The 21,745-nt window shown below is 36.9% G+C and overlaps 1 long non-coding RNA gene across 5 annotated transcripts; it reads right to left on the reverse strand.

Annotated features, from left to right (window-relative positions):
- Positions 1-3,519: 3,519 nt before the first annotated feature.
- Positions 3,520-7,715, reverse strand: LOC147292464 (uncharacterized). 5 transcript variants are annotated; one of them, XR_015120596.1, is made up of 7 exons: positions 6,781-7,715; positions 5,356-5,456; positions 5,216-5,265; positions 4,382-4,457; positions 4,029-4,122; positions 3,868-3,925; positions 3,520-3,684 (listed from the first exon to the last, which is right to left on the reverse strand). It is a non-coding gene; the product is annotated as an uncharacterized LOC147292464 (long non-coding RNA). The 5 variants fall into 5 exon arrangements; XR_015120597.1 differs by having other exon boundaries at positions 5,216-6,663; XR_015120599.1 differs by having other exon boundaries at positions 3,868-3,912; positions 5,216-7,715.
- Positions 7,716-21,745: the final 14,030 nt, after the last annotated feature.

A 21,745-nucleotide genomic window follows, 5' to 3' on the forward strand; every position in this document is an offset into this window, starting at 1 on the left:
ACTTGTTAACACATCTGTTATATAGGATGAATCTGGATAGACCATGGAGAGCTCAATTCCTTTGTTCTTAGACATGATGAGTTGTTTTGTTTCCTAAGTAATCTAGGTTTGTCCATAAATAATTCTTACAAATTTTCCTTAGTGATGTTCCAGGTGAGTGGTGCTCACCTCAATATCGACCAACTAGCAATGGTCAAATTTCATGAGAACCTCTTTTTACATTAGCCAGCAAATTGGGTTTGTTAATCTTTTTGAAAAACCAAAACAGAATAAAGCACAAGACTCAATATTGTAATTTGTTTGTTTACAGTTTTTCTTTTTTCATAAGCAATTGAACAACTATAAATCTGTAATAGTGAGAATATCTTCCCTGTTTTTCTGGGGTCTGTCAAAAATTGGAGAGGAAATTGTTGTTCAGGTCCCGAAGCAAGTAACATAGCCACTGCCCAAGTGGAGGAGCAAGTAGAGGTTGAAGTTGCTGAAGGTTACACCATGACTCAATTTTGTGATAAGATAATTGATATTTTCATGAATGAGAAGCCTAGGGCAAAGGAATGGAGGAAGGTTTTGGTATTTAGGGAGCATTGGAAGAAATATAGGGAAAGATTTTATAATCGGTGTAGGTCACGGGCAGATATAGAGGGTGATTCAACTACGAAAGAAAAATTTATTTCTTTGGGATGAAAGGTGAAGAAGGTATGAAAATATCTCTATCTAATTCTTTTGGTTCTATGTTTGTATTGATTGTTTGTTTTGTTTCTGAAATGTCTAAGGAATTAAAAGATGAACAAATATTTTGAAGCTATATTTTTTGTTATTTTGGAGACCCCAAGTTAGAGTAAACAAAAGTGTTGGAATCAAATCAATTGATTGAGTTCTGGCTTTAGTGTTCCAGGTTGCATGAGATTAAACACCTCATTCTCATTTCTTCTACTGTTTATTTAACGTCTAAAAGAAAGGTACAGATTCAATTAATAGATGCTTCTTTGAGTTTCGAGCGTTTGATCAGGAGTGAGCATTGCAGATTGATGTTGAAATTGAAAGACACAGCTAACTTCTCAAGGAGATACAAGACAAGCCAACTAACGTTAATGCAATAGTTGCACGGAGGCATAAAGATTTCACAGAGGAATTCTTTCGCCACCTTAATTCTTACTTTCAGAAATATATGATGGTATGGAGGATTGTGATGGTAATTGCACAATCATCTTAAATGCTTGTATTTTTTGACTTACATAAACTTGCAAGACGCTACAAAAAAAAAAAAAAGGAATTTCGTCGCACAAAATACGATTTCGTCGCCCAAAATACGATTTCGTCACCTAAGGTTTTGGGCGACGAAATCACTTCGTCAAAGGTTCGTCGCTCAAACCTCGTCGCACTAGACATTAGGCTACGAAATCATGATTTCATCACCTAAGGCTACTTTGGAAAACCTTTGTGAATGAGAGCAATTTTCAAAAGAAACAACTTCTTTCTAAATTTTTACTTTTGAAAATAAAAATGATGAGCAAGCAAGATTTGTAGTTGCCCTTGAAACTTAAAAAGTGGGTTTGGAGCTAGAGCTTGCAAGTTAAGAAAAGAATCTTGGACTTGACCATAGGGGCTGAAAATGTTGACAGGATGTTAAGTACGTGTGAGAAAAAATTTAGGTGATAAGAAGGGATTAAGATACAAGTACTGTGAACCCAGTTCTTCTGTTTTTGCAGCTAAGTTTGTCAAAGCTTCTGTTGAAGCTAAGAATCCAAACCTTGAAGCCTCCCATGTGAAAACTTCTTTGAATAAGCATGTTTCTCAATCTAGGTTTATTCCTACATGCCACAACTATGGTAGAGTTGGTCACATCAAACCAATGTGTAATATTCTTAGGAAAAATTCTAGAAGTGTAAATGTGCCAAAGGCAGGAAGTAAAAACTTGACACTCCAAAGTCAAGTTCATGACTTATTGAGTGAAGTAAGTAGAATTTCAAAGATGTTCTCTACTTCCAAACCTAATGTGTCAGGTTAGGCAAGTGTAGGTCAGGAAAGAAAATCAAACTTGTCTTATTGTACTTACTGCCTTGTTTGCTCATAATTCTGTTGTATGGTATTTTGATAGTGTTTTCTCTAGACAGATGACAGATGGTAGGAGTTTGTTTACTTTCTTTACCAATGATTTGAATGGTGGATCAGTGACTTTTGGTGATGGTAGTAAGTCTAGGATTCTTGGTAGATGTTCAATTTTCTGCTCATTGAATTCCTAAACTTGACAAGGTTGCATATGTTGAAAATCTCAAGACTAATCTCATTAGCATTAGTCAAATTTGTGATGATCAAAAATTGCATATGTGCTTTACTCGTGAAAAATGCAGTGTTGTTGATGTTGATGGAAAAATTGTTTTGACTGGTGTGAGATCTAGAGATAACTGCGATTGTATTGAATCATGTGATACTAATGTTTTTGACGTGTGCAATTAAACTTGATTCTTTGACTGTTTGGCATATATCAACATTTGGGTCATATGAATTTTAAGGAACTTAAAAAGTTGTCTAAAAAGGAAATTGCATGTGAAAGGATTGCCTAAGTTGGAGTCTAAGCATGAAGAGTTTTGTGGTCCTTGTAGACTAGGTAAGAAAATTAAAAGTCCCCATAAAAAATTGAATACTATGACAACCTCTAGAGTTTTAGAGCTTCCACATGAGTTTATAGATCCTATGCAAACCTTGAGTATGGAAAAGAAACGATATGTACTGCTTGTTATGGTTGATGATTTCTCACGTTTCACTTGAGTTGCTTCTTGCATGATAAATCAAATGTTTTTGAAAATTTCTGTGCAATTTGTGTTAGGATTCAAAATGACAAAAGCATGAAAATCTCTTCAATTGTTAGAATTAGAAGTGATCACTACTACAAAAAAGCTAATAGACAATGGGTAAAAACCGTTGTCTAGTATGCCCAAATACAGTCGTCTAATCGACCGACGTCTATTGGGGTACCAATAGACAACGGGTAATATATGTTGTCTTTTAAACATTAACACAATGGTTTTAATCTAAAACCATTGTTTTTACACCCTTAAAAACTAATGGTTTAGGAGATACTGTTGTTGCGTACCTATCTAGACATCGGTTTTTATTTAAAGACCGATGTGTACTAATAGATGAGACAATAGTTTTTATACCCTAATGCATGTTTTTTACAACTATTTTAAGACAACGGTTTATGTATAATAACCGTTGTGTAAAATAATAATTTCAGTTTGGTTTTAATGTATATAATGCTTTGGTACATCGGTTTCTATTGAAAATCGTTGTAGGACGACACTTAGTACAATAGTTTTAACCATATAACCATTGTGTAAGATAATAATTTCAATTTGATTTTGATGTATATAATGCTTTGGTACATCGGTTTCTATTGAAAACCATTGCAATACAACATTTAGTTATAGTATACCAATGTATGCTCATGCTCAAAATTAAACCAAAAAATACTTCATATATATATATGTAAGATTACATTACATGATAAGTTCCATAAGTGTGATCAGTTGTATAAAAAATACATTCAGTCAAACTAGCATAAAAGAAGAGGCAAAAAAAAAAAAACCTAGCTTAACATAACACCTTTACTTCCTAGCTTCCAACTTAAGCCCCTTAAGTCACAAGCATATGCATCCATATATGCCAGCTTCTTACTGCCAACTACAATCAAAATAAAGCTAATAGGATATCAATGCAATGCAAAACAATAAGAAAGTCATATGCAAGCTTTAAATAGAAGAATTGAAATTAAACACTATTATAATCCTTGATAATTTTGTATATTTACATAATTTGAACAATGTGAAACTTTAGAGTAACATGCAATAGTAAATTGATACTCACAAAGATGAGCCGGTTCAAATGTAATGATTCGCATGCTATATTTTCCTGTTAGCAAAAGCTTCAAATTTAGGAAGAAGGTAAACAATATGTATTAGATAAATGGATCGAAAGAGAAAATTCACTGAAAGACAAGAAAGGAAAAAGAAAGAAAGCAATACTACCTCACCAAATGATCAACGAGACCTATAAGCAGCCCAAAGCCAATATCTTGAGTGAGTACGTATATTTGGGTGGGAACACAAATTATTGTCATCACTGGAATTGTTAAACATGGAATCAACTACAACATCATGGTATCATTATATGTTCTGCAACCAACTTATGAACCATATTTAGAAAAAAAAAAAAAAAAAAAAAAAAAAAAAAAAAAAAAAACTCAGTTGCTAAGACTGCCATATTTGGATCCTACAAAATTTGAAAATAAAAAAACCAAAACCAAACACTTTTATACAAGTATGCCTAAGATATCTTCAGTAAGTACTCATTCATATGAAGCAGAAAATAATAAACTTACCTCTGCTGCCACTTTCCTTGACTCAACTGAATCTACTTTATTCTCTCAGCTAGTGCCATAACCATGTTCGGATTGCCTTGTCATTAAGGAAAAAAATCAAATTATATAGAATTAAAGTCATATTGGAAGAAATAAAGAAGCCAATATACATTTAGTGTAAAGAAGTTAGTATGCCCCACCATTAAAAAATCAAATTTACTTGATTTTAGTACGTTTAGATTAATTGAATCTGGATTTGTACATGAAAAAAAAAAAATTAATAATAATAAACTGCAAACTCATGGTTAGCATATTAGTATTATCACAATACAAAAAGGAATACAAGAACCTTATATGCAGCATCCTTCAAGGTTTGATGATTCTCCAATTTTAGCTTTGTATGTGTTTATCACTTGAGCTTGATGCTTATGAAGTTTTTTAATTACCTCCAAGGATAATAAAAAAAATTCAGATTGCAAACACTTTAATTTGGACACTTGATTAGGATTACCAAGTCAAACTCATTAGTAATAAAACAAGAGAACTGCTAGCTAGTTAATTATGAAACTATAACCATAAGATGAAATATATTAATCAAATTTGGAGTAACTTAGTAGACCTTATATTACCCTTTCTTAATATAAATATATATATAATTCCCATTTAACTGCCACCACCCAAAAATTTCACTATGATCATCTTTCTATCTAGTACATAGTTATATACGTGAGCATCATTGACATTACATGTATTAGCTTTGTAGCTAGCTAGCGCATGGTGTAGCATTTCTAAGTTATTGATATGAATATATATAATAATGCCTAGAACTAGAACATATACAAAAATGAAAAGTACCTAATACTTGATGATCCAATCAGTGGAAACAAGCTAACCAGAGCATTCTTCTGAAACCAAAGGAAAAAAAAAATCAATGCAGGATCCCTTACACAATGAAATTGCTCCAGCATATCTTCTCCTTTACATAATGAACTTACTCTTTCAAAAATAAATCCTAGACCTATGGCTTCAAAGAAAGTAGTGAGACACTTCATGGCATGAGTCCGAGTCTTAATATCTGCGACCCGTTCTCTTAAACCTGTCAACGTACACAACACAATTGAATATACTAGATTTGAGGATCATCTGTCCATCAAGAACAACCAGAGAGAGAGATAGAGCAAACCAATCCCCAAATCCTGATGTGTAATTTAAATTAAAGAACACTCAAAACAGTAATTTAACAACAAATGACATTTTTCACCAAAACAGTAATTAACAACAAAAGACATTGTTAAATTTGTCTTGCAACAAATTAATCAAACCCATAAATTTAATACATGAACAGTTTTTTCACTCCAACCAAGGGCAACACAAAGTAAATGAATTAATAATTCAACTGACTGGTAGTAGTCAACTGGTAGTCAATGAATTAATGAGAACTAGTAGTTAACTGTCTTGGTCTCTCTAATTCCCACATTTTCCACCTGCTCATCTGAAAGAGCCATCCGACAAGAATTTGAAAACAATTATTAGAGTGAGAGAGATAAAGTGAGACATGGAAAAGGGTGGAGAGATTTGGATTGATATCTTTGCTATGCACAAAACCAAGGTAAGTAATTGAAACCCACCCTAAATCTAGTTGGAATCCACCTTCAAAAGCCTTCAAATCCCATTTTCTTGGAATATTCACTGATTTGTAGCAAATAATGATACATTATCCTCACTAAAAGAAAGAAAGCATGCAATAATAGTTTCAAACTTTATGATCTGTAGCAAATAAGGATATATTATCCTCACTAAAAGAAAGAAAGCATGCAATAATAGTTTCAAACTTTAAGTAATCCTCAGGATGTATAGTTTTCCAGATTGTAGGAAATAGTTATGTTTTTCTATCAATCATCTCCTAGCATAACTTACTAAGGACAAAAGTAGGCGATTCGAAATCAAGACATATCTGGCACACAACCTTCAATGTCTTAGAAGGTATTAGAGCCATCAATCAAATCATACTTTAAACCCATCCACACTCGTACCATAAATAGGACCAATGGTTCCCACAAATAAAATGCCAATTAATTGTTTTTTATCTCCATACTTCATGAAAAGTCCTATAATGCCTCTCTTTCCTCTTTATCTCTTCACACGGCCTTTTCGTAAAGATTATACAAGTGAAAAGTGTTGTATGAAAGAAAACTCTACTTTTTTTTACCTGGTTCATCATCTTCAAGTCCATCTATTACTTTTCTTGTCTAACAAAAAGGGTCTAATCAATAGATTAAACATTTATCAGTCAAAGAAAACATCTGCAAGAAGTTCAGTTTTTTTAGCAGCATCTTGTTTAATAGTGAAAAAAAAGGGAAAAGAAAAGCCATTTAACCAAAGACATTTGATTATATGCCTTATAAGTTCAACACATTTACCTTTTTTGCTTGTAGGCCTCCTTAGAAAGTTAGAGCTTCCAAAAATGCAAGATACTGCAACATTACAGTTGTTCATGTATGCATTGTCCTTCACATCTAAATCAAATCCAGTGCTTGAGAGCCCTGAAGGTTCTCTGATAAATCCACAATGAAGAGTTTGATTTTTGCCTAGAAGGATTGCTCTCTTTCCTCAAGGGTCTGATGTCCTTTGAATCTAGGTTCATATATATTGCTACGAGAAAGTTTTTCCTCTTGGTCAATGTAATCTAGTGAAAACTGTGTGATGTTTATGACTTCCCAAGGATCAAGAAGATAACCAAACCCAACCAGAATCCCATTTTCAGACCAAAAAACCAACCGTCAATATCTTAGCCCTAGCCCCCTCCTAAAACATAAATCAGCCACTAGAAATTCACAAACCCACTGGAAAGCAAACTCCTCTACCCTTAAAGCCGCTCCTAAACCCCAAAATCGAATACATAATAATAAAAAGAAAGAAACCTTAAATTGAACTTAGATCAAAATCTCCAAATTGAAGTTTGTTCTTTATCTTCGACTCCAAATTGAGTTTCAAATGAGCAAAACATTTCAAACCCTAACCAATATAGATCTAAACTGTTCCTGGTAACTTTTAAGCTGGCAACTTTGACACCAGCTTTGGATTCATATGAACCCCAAAAACAAACCCTAACCCAAATGTACCTGAACGGGAGTGTAGAAATGGGTGAAGATGTTGAACAGGAGTGTAGAGATAGGCGATTTATGGCTTTCTCAATGTTTCAGTCGATTTGTGCAGAGATGGGGCGATGCGGGATGAGATGCAGGTGGAGATGGAGATACGCTATGAAGATGGAGATGAGGATGCGCGATGGTGAAGTTTGATCGATGTGAGGATGAAGATGGAGATCGATGTGAGGATGAAGGGGGTGAAGTCAGAGGGCTTTGACCCAAAAGACTTAAAGCGTCGTATAATTTCATTAATGGGGTCATGCGCTTCGTCAAATACAAAGACCCGCAAAAATTTTTATTTTTGTCAAACTTGCCCAACACAACGGTATTTCCTAATATTATTGTCTGTTAATTGTTAGGAAAAATTATCAAACCAAATACCATGAGATAATATACCTTAATATAACGGTTTGTTAAAAACCGTTGTGTGGTAAATTAAGATAACAACAAAAATACAAACCGTTGTCTATTGACCGATGTCTATTACATTTTTTGTAGTAGTGTGACCATGGTGGTGAGTTTAAAAATAATTAGTTTACTGCTTATTGTAATACTCATGGCATTGTACAAGAGTTTGTTGCTGCAGGTACACCTTAGCATGATGAGATTGTAAAAAGGAAGAATATGGTTTTACTTGATATGTCCAGGGTTATGTTGAACAACAAGAATCTTTCTAGTCATTTTTGGGCTGAGGCAATGAATACTGCATGTTACATTGTCAATAGAGTTTACCTAAGACATGGAGCTGATAAGACTCCTTATGGACTCTAGAAGGGTAAGAAACCGAATGTCAAGTACTTTCGGGTGTTTGGTTGCACATGCTACGTTCTAAGGGATAGAGAAGAGTAGCATAAGTTAAAACCTAGGAGTGATGTTGGCATCTTTCTTGGGTATTCTTTAAATAGCCGAGCTTATAGAATCTTCAATAAGAGAACTGGTACATTTATGGAGTCTATCAATGTTTTGTTTGATGATGTCTCAAGTCCTCATGTCATAGGAGATGACCACACTGCTTCCTTGCCTCTTGAGAAAGTTAGTGATGAGCCTAAGAAGGAGGAGGTCTCAAATGTTGAAGGAGATAAAGAGACAAGTGTCCAGGAAGGTCCTAGAAAGTCTAAAGGATCCTCCTCAAGGGTTCAAAAGAATCATCTAGCCATCGCCATCATTGGAGGGTTAGATGATGAAATGGTCATTAGGAGTTCTAATAGAGTTGAGGCGAAGATCACTCACATGTGTTATGTGTCTAAGATAGAACCCAAGAACGTAGGAGAAGCCTTAACTGATGGTGACTGTGTTTTAGCTATGCAAGAATAGTTCAATTAGTTCATTAGAAATGATGTGTGATATCTAATGCCAAGACCATCCCATGTGAATGTGATTGACACTAAGTGGATTTTCAAGAATAAGACTGATGAGTTTGGAGAAGTAGTTCAAAACAAGGCTAGGCTTGTGGCTCAAGGATACACTCAAATGGAAGGTATAGACTTTGGTGAAACCTTCGCCCCTGTTGCAAGGTTGGAGTCTGTCAGGTTGCTCTTAGGTTTGGCTTGTTACTACAAGTTCAAGTTACACCAAATGGATGTCAAAATGGCTTTCTGAATGACATTCTTCAAGAATAAGTATATGTTGAACAACCCAAAGGATTTGAAGATCGATCATAAGCATCCAAAACATGTCTATAGACTTAAGAAAGCTCTTTATGATCTGAAACAAGCTCCTAGAGTTTGGTATGAGAGGTTAACATCCTATTTGCTTGGAAAGGGGTATTTTAGAGGGTATGTGGACAAAACCTTGTTCATAAAGAAGATTGAGCATGTGAGACCCCGTATTTTTCAAAGATTTATTTTAAATATTTTGAGAATTTATTTTAAGGATTTTGAGAATTTATTTAGAAATTAAAAGGTTTTAGATTTAATTTGGGCTTGACCCAAAAGTTGACTTTAAGATAAATGGGCTTTTGATTTGGACTTAGGGTCCGTTGGATAGGTTTCGAGCCCACGAGTTCGTAGACACGTAGCACACGTCGATTGGAGTTATGGTTTGAAAGTTACGAACTTTTGGAAGTAAAGGGCAAACTTGTAATTTTTACGAAAGTGGTTTAAAAACCCAAAATTTCAGATTTTTATATCACTCTCACTCACTCACTCACTCACTCACTCTTTTTTTTTTTTTTTTCTCTCTCTCTCTCTCTCTCTCTCTCTCTCTCTCTCTCTCTCTCTCTCTCTCTCTTTCTTTCTCGCCCGTTCAGCACCGCCGCACTGTCATCGGCGCGTGGACGCGCGTCCGGCGGCGGATGGAGGCGGACGAAAGCTCCCCGAGCTCGCCTATCCTCCCTCCTCCTTCCTCTGTGCACCGTTTAGCCCAGAAACCCCCCAAAAATCGTACCTAGTTCAAGCCGATCGGGCCTTCGGCGACGACTCACCTTTTTCGGCGGATTTGAGGGCGGCGACCACTTAGGTTTTCTTCCCCAGGCCTCGGTGAGTTCAGCCATGCCACTCCCTTGCTCTGGCGACTACCCCCGATGGAGAAACAACACGAAACAGGGCCGATCCTCCCCGCCGGCGATCTGCGTTTTTCGGCCACGACGTGACTCCGGGCCACTTGGATACTCTCCTTCTCATCACGGCGAGCCTCCCCGTGGTTACCCCATGCTCCGATGACCTCAAACGGTGGCGGATTGAAGATTTTGGACTGCGGCGGATTTCTGCGATTCCGGCGACATGTGGCGTCGACCCAGGTATCAAAATCGATCCCCTCGACCTACTCTCGCTATTGGTTGCCTCGGTTTGAGCTGAAAGTTGATTATTTGAAAAACCTAGGTTTGGGCACCCTCGGCCAGCGTGGATTCTGCCTTGTGCAGCGGCGACGACGACTCAAACTCTGTGTATTTGGCCTCTTCCTTGCCACTTGAACCTATTGAGGTGAAATTTTAGTCCGAGTGTGCGTTGTTGTATTTTCTGTGAATTGGGCAGCCACCGTGCGTGGTGATTACCGCCCGTTTCGGTCGTTTAAACGACCATTGTGAATTCTGTGTGTATTTGATTTGGTTGTCTGATCTTAACAGGTACACGGGCTCGGAAAATCTCATTCCCGATGCCGTTATGCTGCCAGATTGGAGATCCGAGCAAAGGAACCAAGAAAGGCATTTCGGTCTTTTCGCGTGGTTAGACTGTGAGTGAAATTATTTAGCTTAACTGTTTGCTTTGCTTGCGTGTATGCATATGTTTGCTAGGATTTGGTTTGGCTAGGACTTGGTAATGTCTAGGCTTGAATCTTGAGAATGGAAGTTATGGTAATTATGCTTTGAGGTTATTAAATTTAAGACGGAAATGATTTGAGGTTGAGGTTAATAGTTGATGATTAGGCAATTGAATTGCAGAATGATTATTATTATTTTTGGTGGAATTATGATGTGAACTTGAGGAATTATCTTTGTCTTTATGCTTGGATGAAATTGTTGATGAAATTATTATGTGATTTGAGTAATTATGAGTTTTATTGTGGATTATTTTTTAGCATGGAAAATGAAGGATTATTTGAGGATTATTGTTTAAGTCATTTCACTTATACGAGCTCTAGTGAGCTTACCGGGTTGTTTGTTTGAATGACCCGGTGTACCATGGACATGGTGTAGTGTGGTTGTAGTTTTTTGCAGGTTAAGCAGGCTGAGGAAGCAGTGGGGAGAAGACGAGACAGTGGGACTCAAGAGTTTTATTTAATTATTTTTACACAATGTTTTCGATTTAATGTTTTTGGTAAAGTTGTATTTATTTATTATGTTAAGTGCATGGCTCATTCTTTGAAAAGAGGTTTAAATGTCAAGGTTTCAATGTATTTATGGGCCTGAGGTTTGGGGCGTTATAGAGCATGACCTAGTCATTGCTCAAATCTATGTAGATGACATTGTCTTTGGGTCTACATGTGATATGCATGTTAAGAAGTTTACTACTGTCATGAGTAGTGAATTTGAGATTAGCATGGTTGGTGAGTTGAACCATTTTCTAGGTGTCAGATTATATAGACAGATGGAAGGGGGAATTTTTATTTCCCAATCCAAATATGAAAAGGAGCTTAGAAAAAATTTTGATGTTGAGACTACCAGGGATGTCACCAATCCTATGGCCACTACTGCTGACAAGACCGCCCCCGAAGAGGTCTTGCGGGAATCCAAAATCAAGGAAAATCCTACCGAACATTCGGCAGAACCTCCCCTGAAAATGGACTAACCCAGAATTTCAAAACCTGTTAAAAAGCACTTCTAAGACAGCAACCACCTCTACCACAACCAAAAAGGGTCTCAGACCCAACAATTTCGCAGAGAAACCAACTTAATATTTTAAGGGGTCATCAGAGCCTCTATTCTATTACAAGGAATTTCTACAAAAATTAAATGGCACCTACAGGGTCTGAGTAGGAAGATGGACGCAAATGCCTCGACGTTATTGGCTCGACCTCTACCAAAGCTACTACCTGAGGGGACAATTTAAGACAAACAAGAAAAATCGTGAGATAACTCAGTGAGTGGACAGTTTAATAAAAACGAAAACATAAGTAAAATTTCTGTTTCAGAAAGTCCTTCAAAAACCACGTTTAGCTCTAAAACCTCACGTCACTCTTTGAAATCCTCCAGTTTTAAAACCATTTCTAAGCTTTAAGAATGTTATAAAACTCATGGAACTCAAGGAAAAGATAACTCAAAACACATTTCCAAATAACCAGCCATCTAAATTAACAAAGTCATAAAAATAATAACAAAATCGAAAATCATTATAAAACTCGAAAGATATTTCTCACTTAAAATCCATACTTAAACTCTGAAGATACCAATTTCATTTTCCACCATGCTATATACCCTGAATAATCCTTGCCATACACCTGTGCGGAATTCCTGCATCGCACAGGCAGGCAATATCCTGGCCATACACACATGTGGAATGAAATCCAACACGTGCAGGCAATATCCTGGCCATACACACGTGTGAATAAAATCAGCACGTGCAGGCAATCCTGGTCATACGTGCACGCAGAGCAGCCCCCAAAGGGCGAAGCATCCCGACACACGGCCCAAAGCCTATATGTGTGCCGTGATGGGTCCCAAAGACCTATGTATCTGATAATCTGGAGGGTATTGTAAATGGTGGTTTGAAAACATTTTTCCATAAACCAAATAGTAGATCCTCTTTCCACTGACAATAAATATCATAGTTCTTTTCCGAAAGAAACTTTAAATCCATAAACGTAAATTCATAGCTCAATTTAAATTCAATAGGCATAAATCTAATCAATTCTTTTCAATCAAAATCCAAAGTAATAAATGAGCCATATTGATTAAGTAGGAAGCTAGAGTTCTTTCCAAAAAGGTCCATAAATTTAAACAAACCATCAAATAAAATTATGTTTTAAAACTTATATACGAGAGTATTTGAAAACCCGAAATTCAACTCCGTCCACCAAACCCCACATCAAAATCAAGATTTATCAACAACAGTTAATTCAAAGGAATTTCATAAATACATTTAAAAACCAAGAATTCACCCACATTCATTATGTCTCAATCAAAACTCAAATAATCAATAAATAAATTCACAGATTTTATAAAATGCTTCTAAAAACAAATGTCCACTCACATTGAGAATCCTAGCTCATATTCTCCGCCGAATCGTTTCGGGCTGCGGTCGTCTCGCCTAAAATGGAGGTGATTGGCGCTAGAAATTGGTCAGAATCCAACGAGACAAAGGCGAGCCAAACTGCTGGTTTTCTGGGTTTTCTGTGCGTGCGGCTAGGTTGGCTGGAGGAGGGCCGGGCTGAGCTGATCGGCGTCGGGGGAGGCTCGCCGGAGCCTTAGGTCGCCGAAAAAGTGACCGGACGTGGCTGGGTGGCTGGCGCAGGTGCGTGCAGGGGTAGGTTGCGGGCTGTGTGTTGTGGCCCTCATCGAAGTGCTGGCTGGTTGGCGAAGGGGGGCTGGTCTGAGGGGTTGGCGCCAACTCGCCGGTGGTCTTGGGTCGTCGGGTAGATGGCCGGAGCTGGCCACGCTGGTGAGAGAAGGGAGGGGAGTGGGCTCGGGAAAGAGAAGGAGTAGTGAGAGAGTGCGGGAGTGAGAAATAAAAGGGGAGAGAGAGAAGCTTGTAGAGAATTCTAGAGAGAGAGAGAGAAATCAGAAAATTTTCTGATTTTGGGTATTTAAAAACCCACTTATATAAATTTACAAAATTGCCCCTCACTTCACATGTCCGTATCTTTCAAACCGTAACTCGAAATGACGCGTGCTACGTGTCTATGAAATCGTGGAATCGAAACCTATCTGACGGACCCAAAGTCAAAATCAAAAGCCCGTTTATTTTAAAAGTCAACTTTGGGTCAAGCCCAAATTAAAACAAAAATTTAAATTTAAATTTAAATGAAAACCCTTTTTATTTTCCAAATAAATCTCAAAATTCTTTAAAATACAAATCAACATTCTTTGAAGATGTCACGCCCCGAAACCCGGGAACGTAACAGAGGCACCTATCTTGAGAATACCAGAGACTACAACAACCAATCCCCCGGTGTTATAATCCCAAATATCCACAAAATAGGTTAAGCCTTTTGGTTTAGTAAAAATGGGTTGGATCAGAGTGCTTGAGTTTGCAGCGGAAAATTTATTCAGAAATAATTAATTTAGAATTAAACCAACCCTCGGAGCTACTATTGTTTAGAGTAACTTCAAAGAAACTGTTTATATAGACTCGATAATTCAAAAGTAGACAACCCAAGGACTCAGTGTATATACAAGATATGACCAAGGGTATATAAAGATAGTAAAAGGACACCAAGGACCTGCCCAAGGAAAATATACTGACTAAACAGGAACACAGGAATTGACAAGCTCGAGACCGCACCACCACCCCTCAATCGAGGCCGTCAAAGTCCACACGCACAGCACCTGAGAGGGAAAAAAAACAACAATGTAGGGGTGAGCATCACATACGTTCATTGCTCCCCCTCAGGGAACTCCCTGCTAGGTTTGAAAAATAGTTTGAGATAATTTAAAATCAAATGCACAACACAAACCAGTTGTCAAGCTTTGTAAAACGAGTAGCATGCTCACACAATTTTCAAAATACAGTTTTCCGGGCCCAAGTTCAGAATCATACCTGTTGACCAGCCGTTAGGGCTAACTACCCTCTCACAAAAACATAACAAAGTCCTGCAGTCATTTGACTGGGACAGGGTAGCGAAAGTGGCCATTTCATGGTTGTACCGCCTAGACTGGCCTCCCAAGAAGGACAATCGACCAGTCCGTCCGTACAACCCCTCATGAGGTTTTGGGGATCGAAACCCAGGGTCTACCGTAAGGGACCTTTCACTCTCAAGTCAAACACAATAACAATCTCACGAGAATATGCATAACAGTCATCATTCTCATCATCATAAAACCAAGCAGATATGCCAATCAAAAACATGCATCTTTATCACACAGTATTTATTATATAGTACATGCAGGAAATCCACTAGTCAGAGTATGTTGTCCCCCTACCTAGGGTCCAAAGCTTTTGCTTGTTTTCGAGTACAAATCACAATTTGCCACGTCGCAACGATCTCCTTTAGGTAACTGGAGTTCCTAGTTTGACAACAACTGGTGTTAAAAACGGTCTTCACGTAAATCGATGACCTTGTCTGTTAAGACCAGGTATAATTCAGAGGTTTGGCACTAGCGTAACTGCTAGGCTTCTCTGAATTCTTAATCCGATATGACCTTGCACCCCGAGGCAAACAGTCATGTCAGACCGTGTGGTTTCTATATCTATTTTAATTTATTGTCGAGGAGGTTGATCAGATATGAACCTACAACGTGACCAGGTCAGTGCATGGGGAAAATGAGGGAGCTCTGGCTCAGTACCCAACGCCTGTATGCTCATGGACTGACCTTAGTCATCACGTTATTTGGTTACCACTGATATGGCCTCAATATTTATTAAGTTCATTTGATAACAACAGTTAAACAGCGTTCCGTCTATAACCACAACTTAAATAACAGCAGGTTAAATAAGCTGGGTTGAGGGTATACCTGTTGAAGACTTCCCACGGGCAGAGTCTCGGTACTACTAGACTTGCTAAGTAACAAGATTAAAATAGCCTAATTAACAAGAGATTAATTTAACAAAATTTAGCAGAAATTCGACAGGGATCAAGAAATTACCTATGGAGCTCAGAAATGATTTTTTTAAAACTTCACCAAAACATAGCCTTCACACTACTAGAATTGAAGAGCTCGTCGCCACGATCGCGTAGGCGAAATCGGATCGTCGATCGGAGCTCCAGAACTCAAGATAAACTCAAAACAAGATTGAAGAAGAGAGAGAAAGGAGGAGAGAGGAGAGAGAAGCTCTCTCTTGGGAAGCGTGCGGCTGAATTGTGAGGAAATCAGCTGGGGGTGCGTTGCTATTTATAGGGAGAGTGAGTGAGTCAACTCGGTTGACTCATCCGAGTTGACTGGGTTGACTCAAGTCAACCGTCACAAAATGGGCCAATGAGAAATTGACACGTGGCGAAGGCTTTGACACTTGGCTGCACATGCAGCCATTAGATCTTGCTGCCATGCATCGTTGGACGCTCCAGATCGTGCCACGTGGCGCGATCTGGTGTTTTTCCTATTTTATTTTCTTTTTCCTATTTTTCTCAACTTCAAAAATTAATTAAAAATAGCTCGGGACTCGGAAAAATACCCCGAAAAATACTACGGACTCGTATCAACTAGTACTAATTAACTATGAGGTCAAATTACCAATTTGCCCTTTAGAAAAATTTCGAAAATTTCAAGCTCCACAAACTAAGAGAAAAAGAAATTTTGGGAAATTCATAAAATAATCTCCCGGACTCGGAATAATACGAGACTTGCACCGTTGGGTTTGTGAGTAAAAGTACTACCTTTTAAAGTTCTAACTTGGGTCAAAACCCTAGTCAAAATTGGTCAAACAATTAAAGCTCAAGGTGGAAAAATTAGATTTTCCGATAAATAAATTCTATAAAACCTTTTTTGAAAATAAGGAAAAATCACAAAATAAATTTGAAAATTTCCGGGTCTCACAGAAGACCTCTTAAAAAAAATAATTAAATAAAAATTTAAATTTCTAGTGAAAATTTGGATCGGGTCGTTACAACTGCCAAGATTAGTAGAGATCTCATGGGTAAGAAATTAAGTTGATTAGACTGAGTATAGAAGAATGATAGAGAGTTTGCTTTACTTGTGCATTGCAAGTAGACCAAGTATTTCTTATAGTGTTGGAGTCTGTGCGAGATTTCAGTCAGATCCTAAAGAGTCTCATAAAGATGTTGTGAAATAGATTATCCGTTATGGTATCTAGTATTCTTATGACACTAATGTTGAGCTTGCAGGGTATTCTGATGCAGATTGTGATAACACGAGTGCCATTAATATTGCTAAAAATCATGTTCAACACTCTCGCACTAAACACATTAATATTCGTCACCATTACATTCGTGATCTGGTATAGCAAAATGTCTTAACCATTGAATTTGTCGCTTCTGAGCATCAACTTGCAGACTTGTTTACAAAACCTCTTGACAACCTTGGATTTGAGTCTCTTAGGAAGCAATTGGAATTTGTGCTATTGACTGATGCTTCTCTAATTCCCTTGCCTTTGTTTTTCATTGTGTGAATCATTAGAAATAGAAGCATTGTTGCATTTAATGCATTGTTTTTTCTTTAGTTTTATTTTTAAAAAAGGGTTAAATACAAAAATGGTCAACAAACTTTACACTGATTCTCAATTTGGTCAATTAACTATAAAAAGTATCAATTTAGTCACGAATTTTCCAAGTTGTACTAAAACAGTACAAACGTTAACTTCCATCATAAAATTAACAGAATTGGTCACATGAAAATGTGATGAACGAATTGAAATGCCTCTGAAAATGTGGTCACTTGCTGTGCACATGACCAGTTTTCATTAAATTTTTCGATGGAAGTTAACGTTTGAACTGCTTTGGTACAACTTGAAAAGTTCGTGGATCAAATTGACATTTTTTATAATTAGTGGACCAAATTGAGATTCACTGTAAAGTTCATGGATCATTTTTGTATTTAACCCTTAAAAAAAATATTCATATCATGCATATTATGCCTTATGTCTTTGTGAGTGCATGAATTTCAATTCTTTCATGATAATCAAAGTAATCACTTGTATATTCTTTAGAAGGAACAAATCTTACCTCTTAAGACAAAACTTAATTTATTTTGCCTACACATTGCATGGACACTTTCTTCTTATGATCATTTTCATTTGTCTTGTGAGAGCATAGTTCCTCTAAACACATTGTGTAATCTTCAGGTGATTTTATTTTTAGCATATTGTGTTTGGTGAACAGTTGAAAAGGGCATAAATCTACTTGACTAGTGTGAAAGCTATCATTGGGGGTATCTGGATTGATATACCTATTCTCTTTGAAAGTAGCTACCTAGTTTTAGTAAGATGGAATAAAAAAAATAGAAAAAGTCTTGTCTTATAAAAAAAAAAAAAAAAAAAAGAGAATGAGAAGTGTTGTGCAAAGCCCATTTTATTGTTTAAAGTACATCTCATTCTTGCCTTATTTATCATTTTTTAGCTTGCAACATGTTCTTAGATCATATATTCTAAATAAGTACATGATTTGAATTATCGGTTTAAAGTGCTAATGTCATGTGTGCGTACAATCAAGAATCAACGAGAGCTAAGGTATGGTTCTTCGGTGTCTTTAGCTTGTGATTTCAAAACTTTATCATGTTTGAATTGATCTAAGTGCACACACAAAATGACATTAATATCTCTTATGCATTGCATTTGTTTGAATTCATTTAGTATAGAATTTATTTGTTTTCCATAAGGCATGAGTTGAGGGGGAGTATGTGGTGAATTGTTCTTAAACTTTGGTTCAGATGTTTTTTCAAGTCTTACTTCAGGTACATAAAATGGTTAAATGGTTATTGGCTGCAATCGGTCAGCCAGGCTTTGATCGATCGACAAAGTGCTTTGGATTAGCTAGTTTGGTTATGTCAGTGACCGATCAGTCGACCAAAGCGCTTCGTTTATTTGGTTTGCCTCTGTGACCGTGCGACTAGTCGCTCCTGTACATTTGCGTGACTTTCACAAAAGAGATTCTCTTTCTCTCTCTTCTTCATTCGAACAAATCCCCCCTTTCCTATTCTCTCTTTTTCACTTCCAAAATCATCATTCTCATCTCTTAAAATTTTCAAGTTTAGCTTGAAAAAGAGCCAAAATCTTTTCATCTATCATTTTTTCAGCACTCATAGTAGATTATCCACCATTTGTTTCTAGTTTTTGGGGTTTTTGTGTGTGATTTTCAGATCTAGGGCTCCAAAGGTGAGGTTTTTTTTGGGTTTTTTGAAATTTCTTCAATATCTCCAAATTTTTTTGGTTCTTAACATATTTCTAACTTGAGTTACTCTTGATGTGTTGCTCTTGGGTGCTTGAATTTTGGGCTTGGATGGTTGTGCTTGCTTGTGGGTATATTATTCCTGCTTTGAATTTCAATTTTTCATCATTTTGGATGTAATTTTGGCCTTCAATTTCTTTCTCGTGGCTTGAACTTTGTGTTATTGTGTAATTGTTGGCTTGTCTTGGTTGGGTTGTTGGAATTTTCTATGACTTTCTTGATGTTCATGATTATTCCTTATTTCTCATGGATTTTGATATTGAATTGTACTCCTTTGAAGTTGGGTTTTCTTAAATGATGTTGGGTATGTCATGCGTGCTTTGAAAATTTTGAAATTTGTGCATCTTTTGAATATTATGAATTCTATGAATTTTATGCATCATATGGAATTTGCACTGTTGGTGGTTGTTGATGATGGTGTGGCTGAATTTGAGTTCAATTTTGTTTGTTGTGAGATTGTGCCATGGCTTGGGTTTGGGTTAGGAATTATGGCTCCAAAACCAAGTAAACCCAAGACCAAAGCCTCTTCATCTTTGAAAAGGGCTTGTACTGAGGAGGACTATCCTTCTTATCTGTTCCTAATGCAACATGTTTCCATTACTGGTCTCGTGTCAATTCTTGTAAGTCTCTAATATATAGTTGAGCAAACACTCAAGCTTGATGATTTTAGCTTGGATTTTCAGGCTATGCTTCGAAAAAGGAAATGGTATGCTTGGGTCGCCCTTACTTACACTTGACATCCTAGTATTTCCATGATCCAAGAGTTTTATAGCAATTACACAGACTAGTCTCAGTCTCATGTCTTTGTGTAGGGTAAGAAAGTTGAATCTTAGCTGAGATCATTCCCACCACCCTCGGTCTTCCTCTGGCTTGGCCTATTGACTGTGGTAGTTTTAATCAAGCCTTGACTACTCTTCAATACGTCATAACCAAATGGTCAAGACCATGTTTGTTGACACCTCTCAATTTGATTCAAGCAAGACTTTCTTTCCCTCTGGGAAAGTTCACATAGTGTACCAAGAGTGCAACTATTTCCTCCGGTATTACCTATTGCCCAAGACGAACTCGTCTAAAATTCCCTTTGAGCATGTTGCTTTAATCCTCTTGTTCTTTGATTATAATATTCAAGTTCCTGCTATGGATCTTATCTTTGAGAGGCTCCAGTCTCATGCATCTTTTGGCAAAAGAAAGGGTTTACAGAATGGACTTCCTTTCCCTCGAATTCTCACTAAAATGTTTGAGGCTGCTGAAGTTGATTTTAGTGGGGTTATTGATAGTACTGCTGGGGAAAGTGTTGTCAATGACAATATTCTTTCAAAGAGCGACAACTTCTCTGTTCCGCCTCCACTTGAGCCTGTTAAGGATGCTTCTACTGTTCCGTCTTCTATTCCCTTTGTTTCTACTTTCGCTGGATCCTCTTCTTCTAATCTGGTTCCCTTTGATTTTGCATCCATGCATGCATACATTGCTGGAGTAGTTTCGCAGGTCTTTACTCGTTTTGATGCCATTGATTCTAGACTTGATGGCTTTCAGACCATCCTTCAGGGTCGCACACCTTCCTCTTCTGTTTTGGATCCCTATGTTCAGGACAACGAGGATACTATGCATGAGGATAGTTAGGTCCCTTTGGCTTTCCTAGCCAAAAACGGGGGAGAAGTGTTTAGTTTTTTTTTTTTTTGTAGCTAGTTGTTTTTGTGTTTTCATTGTACGTAGTTTATCTTAGTTTGATATTGAGATTGAGAGAAATTGGTTTTTTGTCATGTGCTTTACTTGGTTGTACAACTTCTTTACATTTTGGTTTTGTAATTTTAATATTATCTAATGAATCACAAGTTTAATCATATTTGCTTTATGATAGGACCGACCTCATATTCCATCCTGAAACCCGGAATGATCTTGTGAGATCCAAAACCTACCCTTTAATTTCTTATATTTCAAATACCGTTAACCAACAATAAAAATTTCTCAAAAAATTTAGACAGACCCTCCCTAAAATTTCGATTATTCCTAACATAAAATACGTGGAAAATACACTTCTATTCCTCAACAGTCACCCCCAACCACAACCAACAAAGGTCTTTGACCCGTCCAAATTATACAAACACAATCATATATCCATCATTTTCTATGGGTCATCAGAGTCTCACAACTAAAAGACAATATTTTTACCCAACTAACCACATGGAGAACACGTACCAAACCTACAATGTCTACAGAATGTAGTGTAGTTGCCTCGACGTCATTGGCTCGACCGCTCCTATCTGGGGGAAAGGTTAACACAAAACAAAGAAACTGTGAGAGAAAAACCTCAATGAGTGGACATAAAAGTAAAATAGAAAATGAATACCTTTCACAAATCGTGTTTTTTCTCAAAAACACTCCCAAATTTTGGAATGTCCTAGTTTTAAAACCATTTTACAAATCCTTTTTCCGAGAACGTCTTAAAGCTATCAAAGCGAGAATTCAAACAAATCAAGTTTGCATGAAATACTCAGCAAATATTTGACGAATTTTCAAAACGTGTCTAGGGATCAAATTGATGTTCGGTGGAAAAGATGAGGGATGACATTGAGTGAAAATACACTTTAGGGACCAAATTGATGATTAATATTTTAAGGGGGAATTCGACAAATTGCATAATCAGAAGCTAACGGAAAGATAATATTATGTTCCTCTTTTGTTTTTTCTTCCTCTTTGTGGCTGAGCAATACTCCCAAAAATTTGAGAAAAAGCCAAATTTAAAGGACTATTTGTGATAAAAAGTCATTTGAAAAAATGAGTTAGTTTTTCAAATTTCTCTTTA

This window comes from Dryas octopetala, chromosome 2 (assembly GCF_963921425.1).
Source record: "Dryas octopetala chromosome 2, drDryOcto1.1, whole genome shotgun sequence".
Lineage (NCBI taxonomy): Eukaryota > Viridiplantae > Streptophyta > Magnoliopsida > Rosales > Rosaceae > Dryas > Dryas octopetala.